Raw genomic sequence first — 18,471 nt, forward strand, 5'->3', positions numbered from 1 at the left:
CGCTCGGCAAGAGGACCTCTATTCTTGTCGGGCGAGGTCGTTTCCCTGCTCAGAGTTTGTAACTTTGGTAACTGCAGCTCCTACTGCCTTCTTGGCAGATTTCACCGGACAGTCTCGAAGAAAGTGCCCTGAGTTTCCGCAATAGAGGCATAATTGCAACTGTTTTCTCCTTTCCCGCTCCTTTTGTGTTAGAGGACCTTTCAGACCCCCTATCTGCATGGGTTCCCCGGAGTCTACTCCTTTGGAAGGAGTTGGCGATTTGGAAAATACTCGAGCATCAAACTTGGAACGATCGGCCTTCCTGTTCTGCAGTCTGTGATCTATTTGAACGACTAAGTCTATATAGTCCGAACAATCTTGTGGGGGATTCACTACTTGGGCTAACACATCTTTGAGCTCTCCACGTAGACCTCTATAAAACAGCGTAATCCTTTTGTCCTCAGGCAATTGAGTTTCCACTATCAGTCTGTTGAAAGACGCAATATAAGCCAAAAGGTCTTGATTACCTTGTCGCAACGAAAGAAGCTCATTGTCCAAGGCCTGCCCCTGTGAATGTCTCGCGAACAGTTTTTCCATACTGAGCTGAAAAGCTTGAAAATCATGGAGGACCGGATCATCTTGATTTACTAGAGGGATCGACCAGTCTGCCGCATTGCCACTAAGGTACGAAAGCACGAAAGCTACTTTAGCTTGATCAGTTGGAAAGGCTGCTGGCCGGCATAAGAAATGCAACCGGCACTGATTGATAAATACTGCAAACCTCTTTGGGTCACCAGAAAATCGTTCGGGCGGAGCCAGAGGTACATTCCCAGGTAGGTTGATCTGCACTGGATTCATAGAGGATGTAGAAGGAAGATTTCCCCCAGATGCGGGTAACGGGGTCTGTCCGGCTTGTGACTGTAGCAATTGTCTAGCGAGATCATCTGTTCGCTCCTTGGAAATAATCAGTTCCCTTCTTAGAGCGTTCGTTTCCTGACAGGCTGCATGCACTTCTGCCCTTAGTTCCCCAAGTAACTGGGCTAGCTGGTCGGTATCCGAGGTTTCCATAGCGCCTGGACGGGAGTTTTGTGGTAGGCTTTGCATTCTGTAACGCTCACCTGATTCCCGTAGAGGCGCCGCTCTTGACTGGGCGTATATCGTATCTTCAAAGGTGATGTGTAACACACGGCTGGCTCTTTGGGCTGGACCTCTGTGCACTGTATGTCTGACTCGAAGGGTAAGATGTCTTAGGTAAGTGAACGCCGTGCTCTCCATCTGCCTCGGGGCAGGGTGCTGTAACCAGTTTCTTCACTGGATAAGGGGAGCAGGCCTCTTGACTTCACGTTTACTGCACGAACGGTAAGTTTCGAGTAATTCTAATGTCTTTAAAGTCTTTAGTAATGATGTTTCTTGTTTTGCAGGGTTCCGGCGATGGCGGATGACGGGCTGAAGCGAGTTGAAGATGGAGCCCGTGTGATGAATAGAAGCGCCTGGAAGCACGTAAGTAAGCGCTTGTTGCCTGCTTCACGATGCGCTCTAACTGTCTTTTTATTTTGCAGGTACAAGTTCGGAGCGGCTGCAGGGTGCCGGAATACCCACTGGGTTAGATGTGGAAAGGAGTAATGGCACGTGAGTATTAAAGTTCCCCAATGTCTTTAAACGCACCTTGTTTTGTCTTTCAGATGCGGGATGCAGCGCCGAAGGCCTCCGGAGCGTGCGAAGAGTTGGTAAGCTTTTGTCTTTCAGATGCCGGAATGCAGTGTGAAGACCTCCGGAGCGCACGAAGAGTAGGTAAGCCTTTGTCTTTCAGATGCCGGAATGCAGCGCGAGGCGTTGGTGACAGCCGATGGACCAGGTAAGTGAAGAGCTGTCACTGAAGACCGTAATGCTAACCTGTTCTTTCTTGTCTTTATAGGTGTTGCTGAAGACTGGATTCAGGATGGTAAGCCTTTTTCCTTAGGCCCAGGATCAGATGCAGAAGACACGATGAGCGTTCTGCTGCAGAGGATGCAGAATAACGCAAAGCAAGATTCATCCATCGGGTGTGGTTTAAATAGCCTCCTGTAGTGCTTAGGTGTCTCCTTCCACAGCCACGCCTAGGTAAGAAAAGAGTTCCTGCTTTCCAGAAGAGTTCCAGTGTTCTGAATCTAGGGAGTGGCTCCTGCCCCACCCAACAGGAAAAGTAGTTCCAAACAGAAGAGGATCAGAGGCTCAACTGGCAGGCAAGTAAGCAGCATGGTCTGCTGCAGGTAAGTCCACCCAAGCATTATGAGCCCGGCGCTTCCAGCGCTGGGACTGGGCATATTTATGAGCCTGGTGCCACTGGCGCCAGGACTGGGTCCAAAAGGTCCCAATTGGGACTGGTTGGCACTCGGAACCTGGGTTATGGATCTGCTTCCAAGGGAGTTGGGAAAACCCTGACCTTTTGGAAGCAGAGATCATGACAATCAGGCAAAGGGGAGCAGCACGGCACATCGGCAATGGCCGACAGGCCAGATAGGCAACGGTCTTGATGTGGGCCTTGGTGGGATTGGCCCAGAAGAGGAGAAAGTTGGCCAATCAGCCCAGTCTAAGCTTCAAAAACCTTTGCTGTAGACAACAAGTGATGGGATGCCTAGGGCCGGTGATTAAGAGGGTGACAAATGACTGCCTGGGCTATCGCAGCTTGTCTGGGCTGAAAATGGGCACTGCTGAAGACAGGGCCAGGTGGGGAAAAACAAGCTTGCGCTGCCTTCTCCTGGAGGGAGTGAATGCTAGTCGCCGATTCTGGGGTAATTAGCACTCTGGTCATTGTGAGGTGGTTTGGTTTCTAGTGTTTCTCCTGAATCCTGCAGTCATGTAAACACTTGGGCCACCGGCCAGCCTGCCTGGCCACTAACCACCACACATAAGGACAAGAGAGGGCCTAGTGGTGAGAACAGACATGGGGCTCAATTTCCTAGATGAAGTGAGTAGTGGCCATTTGGGGCGCCAAAGAGACAGATCTGGAGCTTAGAAGGAACACAATGCATTTGCTTTGGGTTTGGGGAGATGGGGGCACGAGAAATGGGACACAAAAAGATTAGGTAGCGGACATGTTGTATGCATTTTTTAATGTTGGGAGAAAAAAAGTAATTCTTAATGAGTATATAAAAGCAAGTAAAAAATACTTTCAAAAATAAAACAGATCGTTTTGCACAAACCATGCTCCTTAGCAGCTGGTAGTTCACACGTTTATCTTCAAGTTACTCTTCAGATCAGGTCGTAATTTTAATGCTCTTTGTGTCGAACTGCTCTGATCGCAGACCTAAAAAAGTTGCACTCGCCAGTAGCCATTGAGCAAGGAGAAGAAACTCTTGGTGAGTAAGACATTGTGTGCTTTGTGCATGTGGAGGACTGATGCGGTGCGCCAATTGTTGCCTAGGTGGTAGCATGCAACATGACATTGTTAACAAGACCTCTGATTTGAACGTTTCCATGGATCTCTACGGGCGGAAGCAGTGGGAGATGGAGGGTGGTCTAATGCATTTTCACAAGGAAGTAAGTCTGCATGATTCTAATTAGTGATAGGGTAGATCTGAAAGCCTGATAGTCCTTGGCTGGCACGTTGTGTGTAGCTTTGTGTAATGTCTTGCAGATATTTTCTGCAAAGCTACAAAGAGGCAGTGTCGGCTGAGGATTTTGTCACACTCTTACGATGGTGTAAATTGAATAGCCAGACTTTGAGCAATTTTGCGAAATGTCCAGCTTTTCCTATGTGCGCAATGTTTTGGTATCCAATTCCAGAGTTTGGTTAAGAGGAAGAAGAAGGAAGACATTCTGACATTTCCTGTTTAACCCTAGCATTGTGACGAGGACAGTGTTGCTGTACCAAAACATTCAATGGTTTTTAGTGAATGATTTGCTTGTGGTGGATTATGAACCTGTGCTGCAGAAGTCACAGTGGGCGAAGCACAAACTTGTTTTCTGGTAGAGATCATTAAGGATACAATGCATTCAGTACCACTGAAGAGGACTACTTTGAGAAGGTAAGAGGCATAGACAACTGTGCTCTTCAACCAAGAGCCCAGTTGTCTGGGCCTCTTGCCTTCTCAAGGTAGTGCTCTTCAGTGGTACAGAATGCATTCCATCCTTAATGATCCCTGCCAGAAAACAAGTTTTTGCTTCGCCCACTGTGTATTTGTGTAATATGTTTTTGTTTTGTTAAAAAAAATATTTAAGAAAGATTGATGATCTAGAAAGATGCACTGAAGTTTTTTTTATGGCAGCAAAACTATACCTTTAAAAAAAATGTGAATGAATTTCTTGAAAAATATGCCAAAAATGTTATTGACTATATTTGTGTAGGATTTCCCTGCCAGTGGTGACGATTACCTGTGGTCTAGAAAACTCTTCAACTGTCAGAAATGGTTGTTCATTCTGTTTTATGTGCATGGTTGTGTTTGGAAAAACATGTCCACAGAACTTGCGTTAGGAAGAACATTGCTTTGTATGCACAAAAAAATAGGGCTTTCCCTCTGCACCCCACATACACCTATTTAGTAGCCCCTTTTGCCCATTATTTCTCTACATTGGCGTCTAACCTCACAATGATGGCGTTAATAGATCAGTTGGTGCATAGTTTGGATTCTACAGCAACCTCTAAATACAGCAATCAGTCGGAACATATTACGCAGTCATTTTACTGGCATTCTGATGGTCCCTCCTCATCAAGCACGCGCCTCTATCTTTCATGACCAACCAACACTTAGTGGAGACTATTCTGTCTCCCAGACATATGACTGGAATCATCATCACATCAGGATAAAATATTTCCTGATATTGCTTTTTATGTGATCAGTCACTGTCTTCCAAAAAGCAGCCAATATCACTGTGATTTTAATAAAGAAACCGAATCACCTTATTTAATGAAACAAGGATCCCATGGGAAATGTGCAACATTAAGGAACGCACAAGACAGGTAGTTGCTAGAGGGATATGATCCAAGATGGCCACACAGTTCTGAAGCTCTAACTCTTCACACAACATGAATTTCAAATGCCTCTTGTTAATGTAAGAGACTGTGCTTACAAAATAACAAAGGAGGAGCTTGGAGTAATGATGCTTAAATTAGATGGAAGACTGTGATCCAAGAACTTTCCTTGCACCCCAGAGTTTGAGGAGATTGGGTCTGATACTTGACATGTTCCTCAAAGATGGCCCGTTGCAAGTGACTTGCTAATTATGTTGGAGAATCAGTGGTGAGTCATTTTGCTGGCACTTGCTCATAACCATCAACTACCCCCTTCTGGAGGAGATGCAGACACAAGATGAATCCATGTTGGCTTCAGTCATGGAGGTCCAGGAACGCCCAGCACGATGAAACACACCACCATTTTAAATCACCAACAGACCCATTGTTTGCCCCACTACTTAGTGCTATCAAAAACAACATGACTGAGTGGGGACCCCAATGTTTATTGACCAAACTTCAATTCATCCTGAATCACTGGGATTGATGACATCACTTACAGTGGTCATCTTGGATTGATGGCATAAATTCCTGTGGCCATCTAGGATCAGCCTTATATCCAGCAGAAGGCCACAATAGGCTCTTCTGGGAACACCAATCAGAAAGATATTGTTTCACCGCGGCAACAACAGGGACAATATCAGAGAGGCCAACCAGTGATGGACTAGGCGATCAGGTGACAAGAGTGTGTGTCATACCTTCTGAACTCCCTAGAAGCATACCAGTTAAGGTCAGAACTGCAAAGGGTGAGGACCAGCCATTGAGCAGCCTCTTTGCCTGTAAGCCTTTCCTTTGCTGTTTCCTGCTACTGGCCTGTAAGTACCCTTTTTTTCTTCATCTAAACTTCACCCTCACCATGCACTTCTTATGCTAACTCCTCCTTTTCCTTCTACTTCTCTCTTCACTCTCCTCTGCTCAGAACAATCTCAACTCTCCCCATCCCTATCACCCCTTCGCCTCGACGCCACCTTTCTTCTTGCTCCACCACTCTTTATATTCACAAAGCCTACTCCAACTTTAACTTCCATTACAGATCCTCTTCTCACATCTACCGCCAGCACTTCTCTATTTTTCAGACTCAGCATAGCTTTGCTTCTATAGCTCACTGTCTTTCTATTGATTTTTTAAATGCAGTCTGTCTGCAATAAAACATAATTTACCTTTGACTTCATCCTTTCTCATTCTTCTTCTCTTGGCCTCATTACCCTCACTCCCTCTGACCCTGGAACCCTGGCTGCCCTTACTGACCCCGTCTACACCTTGACTCACTCTCCCTGCCCCATTGGTAAGGATGGGAGTGTAGGATTGTTATCATCCTCCAAACTTCTCGGCTCTCCTACACCCCTATCTCCGGCTAATTCGCCCTCATTCAAAAACACAATCTCCTCAATCAATGCCTCCTATGGCAAACATATTATCTCCCTCTACTGGCCACCTGGTCCGGTAGGTCAATTCATCCACCACATCTCCCAACTAATTGACTCTCTCCCTCCCGATCACCACCTCATTGTCATTGGCAACTTCAACTTCTCGTCTCCCTCTACTGCTCTATCCACGGACTCTTTTCTACTTAACCACAGAATTCTTCTGTCCGCTCTCTGCCCACGCATTCAAATGGAAACTCCCTTGACCTTATTCTCATCTCAACTCTCAACCTCTAATATCTCCACCGCTCCTTCTTCCTCCAATCAATCTAATGTCTTTGCCTCAATCTTCACTTCTGCTTCTTCCTCACGCTCTCTTTATACTACAAATATTACTAAGCACACGTTTCCCTCCTCCATACTCCCCGACTACCTCTCTGACCTGCACACTTCCTCTCCTTCTAGACTGAATTAACATTTCCATCCACTGTAGAAGCCTTCACTAGCTTTACCACTGCTCTTTATGCCTCTTTTTCCTCTCACTTCCTTTTACTACACTCACTCCTAAATCCTCCCCTCCATAGCCCAGTATTAGACCTCTTGTCCACACCCTAAAAACAACAATGCCGAAAACGTTTGCACTTGGCAAAGGTCAAGACAATCCTCTGATCTCCAACTCTATCTCACTGCTCTTCAAAACTATTCCTCTAATCTTGACTCTGCCAAACATCTTTCAACCCAATACTCTCACTTCCTAAACCCACCTCTATCCCCTCTACTCTTTCTGCAACTGATCTTGCTCTCTACTTTGCATTGTTGCCTCATATAGATTGCTATGATGTAGAAACTCAGACCATCATTAATCGTCATTTCAAAGAAATGAACACTGACGCAAACCTTTTTGTGTGAAAAGGATTTACTAGAAAAATATATTTCTGAAACATAACAGTATCTTGTTCATAGGCAATAAATGATTTTGAAATGTTGCTTAACAACCGAAAAGAATACGTTGGAGAAAAGAATGAAAATGAAAAGAAATAACCACTTCCCGCCAAGTGACTTGCAGTATCGCTGACCCCGTAAAATATGACAATGCATTACTTACCGTAAAAGCATTTCTGATGGTTGTATCTGCTTAGATTCACATGCTGTGCATAGGTCCGACATCCAGTGGTCACTGCGGAGTATTGCATTTTGTTTTTCGTAGTCGAAAAGGGGACGTCGACAAGGCGTGTCTGTAACACTATCCCTATAGTGACGTGCGTTGTACCCACAATCCCTCACGCGTCGAGGTCCCTCTGTTTGTATTTTTCTGCCCTGAGGGAGCCTTCTAGACGTGAGTGAGTACAGAAAAGAGAGAAATATAGTAGAGGATGTCTATGTTCCTTCCATCCGAGCGGGGAGGAAGGGCGGGCGCATGTGAATCTAAGCAGATACAACCATCAGAAATGCTTTTACGGTAAGTAATGCATTTTCTTCTGATGTTTGTTAATCTGCTTAGAATCACATGCTGTGCATAGACTAGCGAGCAGTACCCGGAGTTGGCGGTGGGTTATGAGAAGGAACAGTAGAGAAAAGATGTTTTAATACTGCCTGTCCCACCTGGGAGTCAGATCTAGAGTGTGCATCTAGACAGTAGTGTTTTGTAAAGGTGTGCACAGAACTCCAGGTAGCCGCTTTGCAGATGGACTCAAGGGGAACATTTGCAATGAATGCTATGGAAGCCCCAGTGCCTCGAGTGGAATGTGCTCTTGGCTTGAAGGGTAGTTCTCTCTTAGCAAGAGTGTAACAGAGAGTGATGCATTGTACAATCCATCTAGATATAGTGGACTTAGAGACTACATCTCCTTCTCTTCCTGCTGCCACCGAGACAAAGAACTGATTAGTCTTTCTCAGTGATCTGGTTCTTTCCATGTAGAACATGACAGCTCTGCGTACATCTAGTGTATGCAGACTTTTTTCTCCCAAGCTGGAAGGGTTTTGAAAGAACGTTGGTAGTTCTATAGATTGGTTTACATGAAATTTTGAGATGAATTTTGGTGCAAACCTTGGGTGTGTGCGAAGAACCACCTTATCTTTGTGAACTGATACGAAGGGGTCTAGTACAGAAAGAGCCTGTAGTTCACTTACTCTCCTAATGGATGTGATAGCTATTAGGAAAGCAGTCTTAAGAGTGAGGTATTTAAGAGTTGCTTTGTGCATGGGTTCGAAAGGAGTGCCCATGAGTCTAGAAAGTACCACGTTTAAGTCCCATCCGGGAGCTGGGTTAGCTATCGGGGGGTGTATTCTTTTTACCCCTTCCATAAAGGCTTTGATAACTGGTATCTTCCACCACGACACTTTAAGTTGGGAAGTGGTGTATGCAGAAAGTGCCGCTAGGTGGACTTTAATGGAATTAAACACTAGACCTGAATCCAGTAAATGGGTCAAGTAAAGAATAATGTTAGTGGCAGAGCAGTCAACCGGGTTGATGTTCTTACTTCTACACCAGATGACAAATCTTTTCCACTTGCTAGAATAGCAGTGGCGAGTATTAGGTTTTCTGGCTTCCCTGAGGATGTCCATACATCTCTGAGGGAGATGTAAATGTCCAAATTCTATGATCTCAGGAGCCAGGCTGCTAAGTTCATGGTCTGAGGGCATGGATGCAGTGTCCTGCCCTTGTCTTGTGACAGCATGTTGTACGGGCAGGGAAGTTTCATTGGGGGAGATAGGGACATCTCCATCAAGTGAGCGAACCATGGCTGCCGGGCCCACATTGGGGCTACTAGTATCATGGTAACCTGCTCTTGGTGCATCTTGTGCACCACTTTGTTGAGGAGGGGAGTCGGGGGAAAGGCGTAAACAAATTTCCCTGACCATTGAATCAACAGACCGTTCCCCTTAGACTGGTTCTGTGGGTACCTAGAGGCGTAACTTTGGCATTGTGAGTTCTCCAGGGTTGCGAACAGGTCTATTTCCGGGAAACCCCATTGCGTGAAGACGTCTAAGACGATGTTTTCGTGTAATTGCCATTCGTACTCTTTGGGGAGGGGGAAGTCTCTGCTGAGTTTGTCTGCTAGCAGATTGAGTTCCCCTGGTACATGTTGTGATAGTAGGAACATGTTGTGTTTGAGAGCCCACTTCCATATATTCTGGGACAGCTTGGACAGTCCTGGAGAGTGAGTGCCCCTGCTTGTTGAGATAGTGCATGGCTGTGGTGCTGTCTGTGAGGACCATCACTGTCTTTCCTTGTAAGTGTTCCTGAAAGGCTTTCAGTGCTTTGAACACTGCTAATAGTTCCAGCAGGTTTATATGCTTGGATGCTAAGCTCGGAGTCCACACTCCGTGAGCAGTCTGATGGGATAGGTGAGCCCCCCATCCTGTAACGGATGCGTCTGTGGTTAGAGTGGCTTCCACTGCGGGTGTGGCAAAAGTTTTCCCTAATAACAGGTTTTCCTTTGTCCACCACCGTAGCGAGAGAACCAAGGCCTGCGAGACTACCACCAGATCGTCCCATTGTCCGCTGGCCTGACACCACTGGCTGTAGAGCCACTCTTGCATTGGGCGCATGCGCAGGTGCGCGTGAGGTACCAAATAAATACATGACGCCATCATCCCTAGCAAGCGCATTGCTTTGCGTACCGTCACCTCTCGACCTGCCACATATTGGGGGATCTGAAACAGCATGTTTTGGACCCTCTCGTTGGAGGGGAAGACGAGGCCGTCCTTTGTTCGAATTAGAGCCCCTAGGAATTGTTTGATTTGGCTGGGGTCTAAGCTGGACTTCTTTTCGTTGATGGAGAAGCCCAGTTGGGACAAAAGGTCTATGGTCCTTTGGGTATTGAGGAAGCATGTTTCGTAAGAATCCCCTGTTATGAGCCAGTCGTCGCGGTACGGGTAAACCGGGATGGATAATCTGCGCAGGTGGGCCGCTGCCACTCCAGTACTTTCGTAAATACCCTTGGTGCAGATGCTATCCCGAAGGGTAGTACTCTGAACTGATAGTGTTTGTTCTCTATCTTGAACCTGAGGTATTTTCTGTGCGCTGGCAACATTAAAATATGAAAGTATGCATCTTTCATGTCTAGTGTTGTCATGTAATCCCCCTGTGATAACAGTGGGATTACTTCCTGCAAGGTCACCATACGAAACTTTTGGGGTTTGACAAAGTTGTTCGTTGGGCGCAGATCTAATACAGGGCGCATGGTTAAGTCCTTTTTGGGTACAAGGAAGTACACTGAATAAATACCTTCTGTTACCTGAGATAGGGGGACAGCCTCTATAGCTTCTTTTTTCAGTAGCTCTTCTACTTCTTGAAGAAGAATAGTGAGGTGTTCCGGTGTCATGCGTCGGTTCCGTGGGGGTCTGTATTTCGGGGAACCGTTGAATTTGATGCAGTATCCGTGGGCTATGGTGGATAATACCCAGCGGTCTGACGTTATTCCCTCCCATGCTGAAAGGAACGATGTTAGCCGGCCCCCGACCGGTGATGCATGGGAGGGGACCCGAATCTTTGGGTCATTTGTTGGTATTGGGCGTGGGGCCTTTTGGACTGGAGCCGCGCCCTCTTCCTTTGCCACGACGTTGGCCTCTTTGACCGAACTGGGTGCTTTGGTTAGAGGGCCAGTTGGTAGCAGAGTAAAATTGTTGTTGGCTTTGCTGCTGGCGTTGGCCACGAAAGGAGCGTCTATTGCCATAGCTGCGTCTGTTAGGTGGCCTAGAAATTTGGTCAAGAGTCTTGATGGTATCAAACTCCTTCTTCGCATGTTCTAGGGCCTCATCAACTGCTTTCCCAAACAGATGTGTTTGCTCTATGGGCTTATTTATTAGGGAAGCCTGGGTTTCTGGCTTAAATCCCAAATTGCGCAGCCAGACATGGCGTTTGAGAAGTATTCCCTGAACCAGGGAGCGGCCAGCTGTCTCTGCGGCATCTAAGGAGTTCTTTACGATGCCCTGGTTTACAAGAGTTCCCTCTGATATAGTAGCCAACAGGCGTGAACGCAGGGGTTCTGGTGCGTCCTCTGCTTCGCTGCGCAGCTTGCTCCACTGTGCATCTGCGTAGCTAGCTAGTAGGGAATTGTTATTCGCGATCCTGGTTGAGAAGGCGGCGGATGTCGTGATTCTCTTCCCAAGTGCATAGAGCTTCTTGCCCTCTTTGTCAGGTGGTGCCTCACTAGTAGATAGTGGTACCCCTGCTCTCTTTCTTGTGTTAGTCACTACAAGAGAGTCCGGGATAGAATGTCCCCTGATGTACAAAGGGTCAGAAGACGAAGGGCTGAAGAGCTTTTCTATCTGAGGGTTGACCCCTCTGACTAAGGCCGGATTGGAAAGGGAAGGAGTTATTCTTCTCTTTATAGAAGCCAGGAGCGGAATGGACTGGCTGACTGGGGCTTTTTCTTTAATAACCTTTTCTACAAAGTCTATGTCCGGAAGGGTCTCCCCTGTGTCTATTTCAAAATGCGCTGCTGCCTTGCGCAACAGTGCATTAAGTGAAGGCTGGTCATCTATGGGGGAGGTGTTCCCAATAGGTGAGTCCTTGGGAGGAGAAGGATGAAAGACATCAGGGTCTGAGTGCACTGATGGGGATTGCCAAGGCTGCACTGATGGGGAGTGCCAGGGCTGTGAGGTAGCTGTATCTTCTTCAAAAGCCCCTGCGCTAGTGTAAGGGTCTTCCTCAAACCTCTCCTCCTCAAGTTCTTCCTCTCCACCTAAACACTCCTCATCTTCCTGGAGGTATTGCTCCTCTTCAGTGAGGTCATATGCATCTGAAGAAGGGGTAAACAGCCTAGGAATCTTGACCCTAGAGTCATCCTGGGTCCATTCTCTTGGTCTTTTGGGTGTGGGTGGGTTTTGGCTACCCAAAAACCTCTCCATCTTTTCCATACAAGAATGGAGTCTTTCCAGGGTCTCATGGGGAACCCCTGAATAGTCTAGAGGGGGGAAATCAGTGTTTTCGGCTCCAAAACGCTTCGAACGCTCCCACAACGTCGACGAAAGGTTTCCGTCGCCCTCAGAAAAGCCCTCCGGTAGTTCAGAAGTGCCTTTAGATGGATGGGGCAGTTCCTGGCTACTCTTGTGCTTTTTCGGCGTTTCTATATCCTTGGGTGCGGTATTCGACGTCTGTTTCGTCGTCCGCTTACGTTTGTCCTCGGAAACAATTCTCGCCAGACTCTCGACGACGAGTTTGTCAGTCGAGGGTTCTGGAGTCGGCGTTGCCTACGTTGCGCATTGTTTTACGACGGCCGCTCTATGGAGCGTTACGTCGGATGTTTTTGGGGTAGCACCCGTATTAGATAAAAGCCCAATCGCTGGTCGCGGCTGCGTTTGCGGGTGGGGCTTCAGACCCTTGCGGTCTGAGGTCGACGCCAGAGTGCCCTGCGTCCCCTTCGGCGCTGGTGGATCCTTCGTCCTGGACGAAGAAGAGCCGTGGGTTGTGTGCTTAGGCCTATGGGGTCTGTGTGCGTCCTTGTCGCCGGGGTGTTCATCCCCATAAGCAGGGCGTGAGCCGAGCCCGTCGGGGCCGGGGACGGACGTCGAGGAGCGCGAGCGCTCCTTCTGGGGGTTAATGACTTCCGTAACGGACATCGAGTTATCACCCTCCTCGTCACTTTCTGTAACAGCGGCGGTGGGTGAGGAAACGGACTTCGACATCGCGTAGTCCGCCCACCTCTTAACTTTCCGTTCTTTAAGAGTTCTTGGTTTCAAGAGCTTACAGGCCGCGCAGTTGTCCTCTTTATGATCGAGGGGCAAGCAACGATTACAGAGCTTGTGTTTGTCCTTCCAAGTGTATTTGCCCCTACAGCGTGGGCAAAACTTAAAAGGTGTCCTCTCCATAGCTGAGGCAATAAAAACTGGTGATAACAACCCCAAGGGAAAGATAGGGGAGAAAGAAAGACATTCTCGACGAGAAGGTAAAAAGTTCGAAACCCCCACTCTCCCTACTGTATGTTGGCCGGCGAGGCCTGGCCACGTGTTCGGCAGCGCCGAAGGATCTCCTCCGTCTCTTCTCCTCCGTCGAAAACTTGCTCGGCGGGGAAACAGCTTCACAGCTAACGTCGAGGGGAGGGATCTTTAACAATAAGTATATATTAAGGACCGAGGTCCGTAGTAATTGTTTAGCAATGTCTCTCTAGGAGCTCCGCGTAAGGCGACCATAAGCTGGGCGGAAAAAAACAATCTGAGGGACCTCGACGCGTGAGGGATTGTGGGTACAACGCACATCACTATAGGGATAGTGTTACAGACACGCCTTGTCGACGTCCCCTTTTCGACTACGAAAAACAAAATGCAATACTCCGCAGTGACCACTGGATGTCGGACCTATGCACAGCATGTGATTCTAAGCAGATTAACAAACATCAGAAATATGTTTACTAGCAAAAGGTGCCCATACTTTGCACGGGTTCCGTAGACAGACATGATAACACTCATCAATTGTTGACAATCATGGAGCAGACGTGGAGGGGAGGTGAGAATTAACGTGCTGCAGCATAATCGGACCTTCTGTGCGCTATCCCCATCTGTTACCTCACCCTGGTGTGATGCAGTATATTGTGGCGCATTGGAGTGTAGATATCTCAGGAACGGTGTGTCCTAGGTCCTTGAAACATGGTTTCTGTCCATTAAGGACCTTAAAGTTTTATTCCTAGCGCCAAGACGGTTAAAATGACCACATTAATGCTTTACGCGTTGTGGCGCAAAGATCTCGTAAACAGTAAATCTGAAATGTGAAATTCTGTTCCTGATGCTTGAAATGAGCTCTGTCTGTTTCTTCCATTTATTTTTAAATTTGTTTATTGGCATTTAGAGTAACTAACAATACATCATTAGGTCACAACAGCAATGAACAGTAGCAGCTTACATTTGAGGCAGGAGCTGTTGAGCAACCAGGCATTGTGTAGTATACCAATGAAGTAAACAAAAACAAATAAAATTAAACAAAAGTCAAACTCTCCAGGCTTAATAACTAGGCTCGTGTAAAGGGTATGCAGAAGAAATCAGCCTCGTGAGGGCAGGAGTGAGAGAGGGGGATCTTTCTACATGGGTGACCACGGGACAGGGTCAACGGTACAAATGTAAGCTCTGCAGGTAGTTTAGAAATTGCCAGAAAAAAGTGAGATAGCATCAGATAGAGGTTCATGGGGGTTTGTCATCCAAGGGATGGAACATATAACAACAAGTGCTTTCCAAGACTCTGAGGTTTGTTCTGGGTGTCTCTCAGGTCTTGTAATGATCCAGCTGACGCCCTTGTCTCGGCTTCGCACCAATTCACAAGTTCTGAATAGAGTCTGTATTGTGGTCCCCTTGAGTGTTGCCAGGACATGGCAATGCAGCGTTTAGCGAGGATACAGGCTAGGTCAATGAACCTGGTGATATGTCTGATTTCCCTCCTCCTGGGGTATGCCCCAAGCAAACACTCTAGCGGGTTCCAGTTATTTCTGGCAACACCAGCTAATCTGCAGGTGTTTTCTACTCGGGACCAAAGTACCTGTACCTTGGCACAGTTCCAAAACATGTGGTTAAGGTTTGCACCATCAAGGTGACACCAATGGCAGGACAAGCATTTATTCCTATTAAACTTGGCCACCCTGCTGGAGTCATATAGGTTCGGTGTAGTACATTAATCTAAAGTAATCTAAATCTAGCATTCCGGGAGTCTGTCTTAGGGAAATGAAGTTGAAGTTCCCATTCCTGATCAGTGATCCTGACACCAGTGTCATATTCCCAAGATGCCTTCAAATTTGGGTGTTGGGCTTTCGACCCACCCAATAAGCAGCCGTACAGTCTATTCACAGGTTTCCAGCCATCTTCGAGCATGTACATTAAGGCCAGCAACTCTGTTTTCCCTGGTTGAGCCGGCCTCCCCTGCCATCTAGCTCTCGCAGTTCCTTTGACTTCCATATATCCCAGTAATTGTCCCCTAGGCAGCCCTGTTTGTTTGGTTAGGTTATCTAATCCTCTAAATGTCCCATCCTCAAACAGGTGCCCCATGTAGAGATGCCCCATATCTCCCAGTGGCGAATAGCTGCCACGTCTTCCCTGGATTTATATACATCCAACGTTATGGGAGCATTGGGTAAGTAGGGGTGGCCCACGTAAAGTAGTTTCAGTGCTCGGGACCAGATTTTGCGACTAATGGCCACAATAAGTGGAAGGGCAGGCGGGAGCCATAGTCGAGCAGGTTGGACCAGATGTTGGAGCAATATTTACACGGAGGTGCGGTCATCAGAGAGCCATTTTGATATAGAACTTAGTTGGGCAGCCAGGTAGTAAAGTTCCAGTCGGGGCAGTTGTGTACAAACTTCACTATATGGCAAACATAATACCTGCAGGGAGAGTATGTGACGGTTCGAGCCCCAGAGAAAGTCTCTGATTTGCTTGTCTAGGAGACGAAAGAACTGTGCATCAATGTAGTAGTATACATTTGCGAAGCAGTACAGGATTCTAGGGAGGACAATCATCTTCACAATTCCAATCCTGTCCATAAGTGACAGTTGAAACCGGGACCAAAAAGACATGGACCACTTGAGACCCTTCATGACCCGGACGGTGTTAAGCGTATGTGTGTTTTCCGGTGTATGTGTAATGTGGATACCCAAGTATTTAAAGTAGCGCACCTCCCACGGGAGACCCAAGTCCGGCAGCGAAGCCCTGCTCACCATGCAGAGACCGGCCAAGGGGAAAAGGCAAGACTTCAGTCTATTAAAGACAATCCCAGACAGATCTGCAAAGATGTCCAGTACATCTAGTACCATGGCCAGGTTATGCCGTGGCTCGCACAGGTAAAGCAGGACGTCGTCAGCATAAAGTGATACTAAGTGTCGGGTTCCCCACAATCAAGATGCCCGCACCCAAGTATTCCTGGCGTAAGTAGACCGCCAGAGGTTCCAGGGCAAATATATACAGCATGGGCAACAAATGGCACCTCTGGTGGGTCCCCCGACGTATGTCCCAAGCTTCAGAGATTTGCATACCAGATTTCACCCTTGTGGTTGGGAAAGTGTATAGCAGTGTCACCCAGCGAATAAAGGTTTCCCCCATTCCAAAGCTCTGCAGTGAGGCAAGCAGCCATTCCCAGAAGACTGAGTCGAAGGCTTTGGTTGCGTCCAAGGACGCCACCACATAGCTCTCGTCACAACACTCAGTTTGGTCTATGATGTATTGTAGCCTACGTAGGTTCAGGGTAGTATTACGTCCTGGTACGAACCCCGTTTGGTCTGTATGTATCAGGGAGGCAATTACCTTTCGGAGATGCACCGATAGCACTGTTGTAAGTATTTTAACGTCATAATTGAGCATGGCCAAGGGGTGATATGAATCACATTTGTCCATGGGTTTACCAGGCTTGGTGATGGGCACAAACAAGGTTTCGCGCATGCTAGCCGGGAGCATACCCAAGTCATATGCTTCCTCGAAAACATTGAGTACCAGAAGAGCTAAAGTGGTGCTGTAGGTATTGTAAAATTCCAGGTGGAGACCATCGCACCCGGGGGGCTTACCGGGAGCAAGGGATGCTGTTGCATCAGAGACTTCCTCCTGAGAGATAGGCTGGTCCAGAAGGGAATGCTGCGTCTGTGTGAGCCTTGGGAGCGAAATTAGCGAAAGTGTCTTGGTTATATTGTTATGGGGGACCTGTCTGTCAGGACTATATTTGAGTATAATATGTAGTAAAGATGTCATATTTTTCACGCTGGGATCTCCAAAGGGTCCCGCACTCGTCCTGAAGTGCTGTCGTTAGGGGTTTAGGGTGTTCCCTTTTACAGAGCCATGCTAACATTGTACAGGTTTGTCCGCTTCCGCATGCGAACGGGCTGTTTGCGTGTTGTAGTCAAACTTGGAGAGTCTCTCCCATGCCTCAAGTAAACAGGTCCGGATCGCTGCTAGTTTCACCTCATCAGGCTGCTGGCCTGTGTGACAGGTCTCCAGTGGCTTAATTTCATCTTCTATAGCTTCTAGGTCTACTCTCAGTGTCTTGCGTATACCACCAGCACTTGCTATCACCTCGCCTTCATGGCCTCCCAGACAGTGGCCCCTCTTCTCGACACTGCCAATATTATGTTCTAGAAAATCCATCAGGGATACCTGGAGCGCTTTTTTAAAGACCGGGTCAGTCAAGGGACCCGTCGGCATTCGCCAGGTCGGGATAGGGGACATGGGGTATGTGGCATTCCACTAGATCACCAGAGGGACACGGTCAGATATAGAGCGTCCTAGAAATATCAAACGCTGCATAGTTCAGCCAACTGTCCCATTCCGACAAAGAAATAGTCTAGTCTGGTGTGTAGAGCATCGGGGGCCAAGTAAAAGGAGTAGCCTCTGGTGTATGGGTGTAAATCCCTCCAGACGTCCTCCAAGTCCAGATCCTTTAGTGCTGCAGTTAAGGCAATAGTGGCGGGAGACTGGCCCCCTTGGAGCGGGGGTGAGGAACTGTCAAGCGTTGTGTCCCTGACACAATTGACATCGCTGCCCCATAAGAAGAAGCCCTCGCGCCTGGACGCCTTATAACTGCTTATTGCACGCACATGGGATGGGATATGATGGTTTGGAAAGAACAAATTCACAATACAAATTTCCCTATGTTCTAGGAAACCTTGCAGAATTACATATTGTCCCTCTTTGTCTCCGTCTGCCTCTAATAATTGGAATGGTACTGAGCCATCTATCCACTTGAGAACCCACCCTGGCGTACTTGGAGAATGTGGTCCCGGACCCCGTCCCACCCCAGCGATTCAAGATCGCCTCCTGTTGGTCTGCCAGCAGGTGGGTCTCCTGGATTAATGCTATGGAAATTATTTTGCGTTTCAGGAAGGATTTCACTCTGTTTCTATGGAAATAGGATCCCAACCCATGCAAATTCCAGGTAATTATTCTGATTGTGGCATGGCTAAATAGCGCTTCACCAAGAATTCCAGCTACCACACCTCAGGATTTCATGCATGCTTAATATGACAAAGACGCAAGTCGTGTGTGGGCACCTGCTACCCAGCCAAACATATAAGCTGCAGGGGAGCATACAAACCCTGGGCTTCCCCTCCCCCATTTCGAGCCCCCACAGTAACAACACCTTAAGAGCCATAATGAACGTAGTAAATAACAAGAAAAAAAAGAAAAAAACAGTAACACAATTAACTGAACTTTATAACATTGCCCAGCAAC

The sequence above is a fragment of the Ambystoma mexicanum genome, chromosome 1p, assembly GCF_040938575.1.
Source record: "Ambystoma mexicanum isolate Mex_15411 chromosome 1p, UKY_AmexF1_1, whole genome shotgun sequence".
NCBI lineage: Eukaryota > Metazoa > Chordata > Amphibia > Caudata > Ambystomatidae > Ambystoma > Ambystoma mexicanum.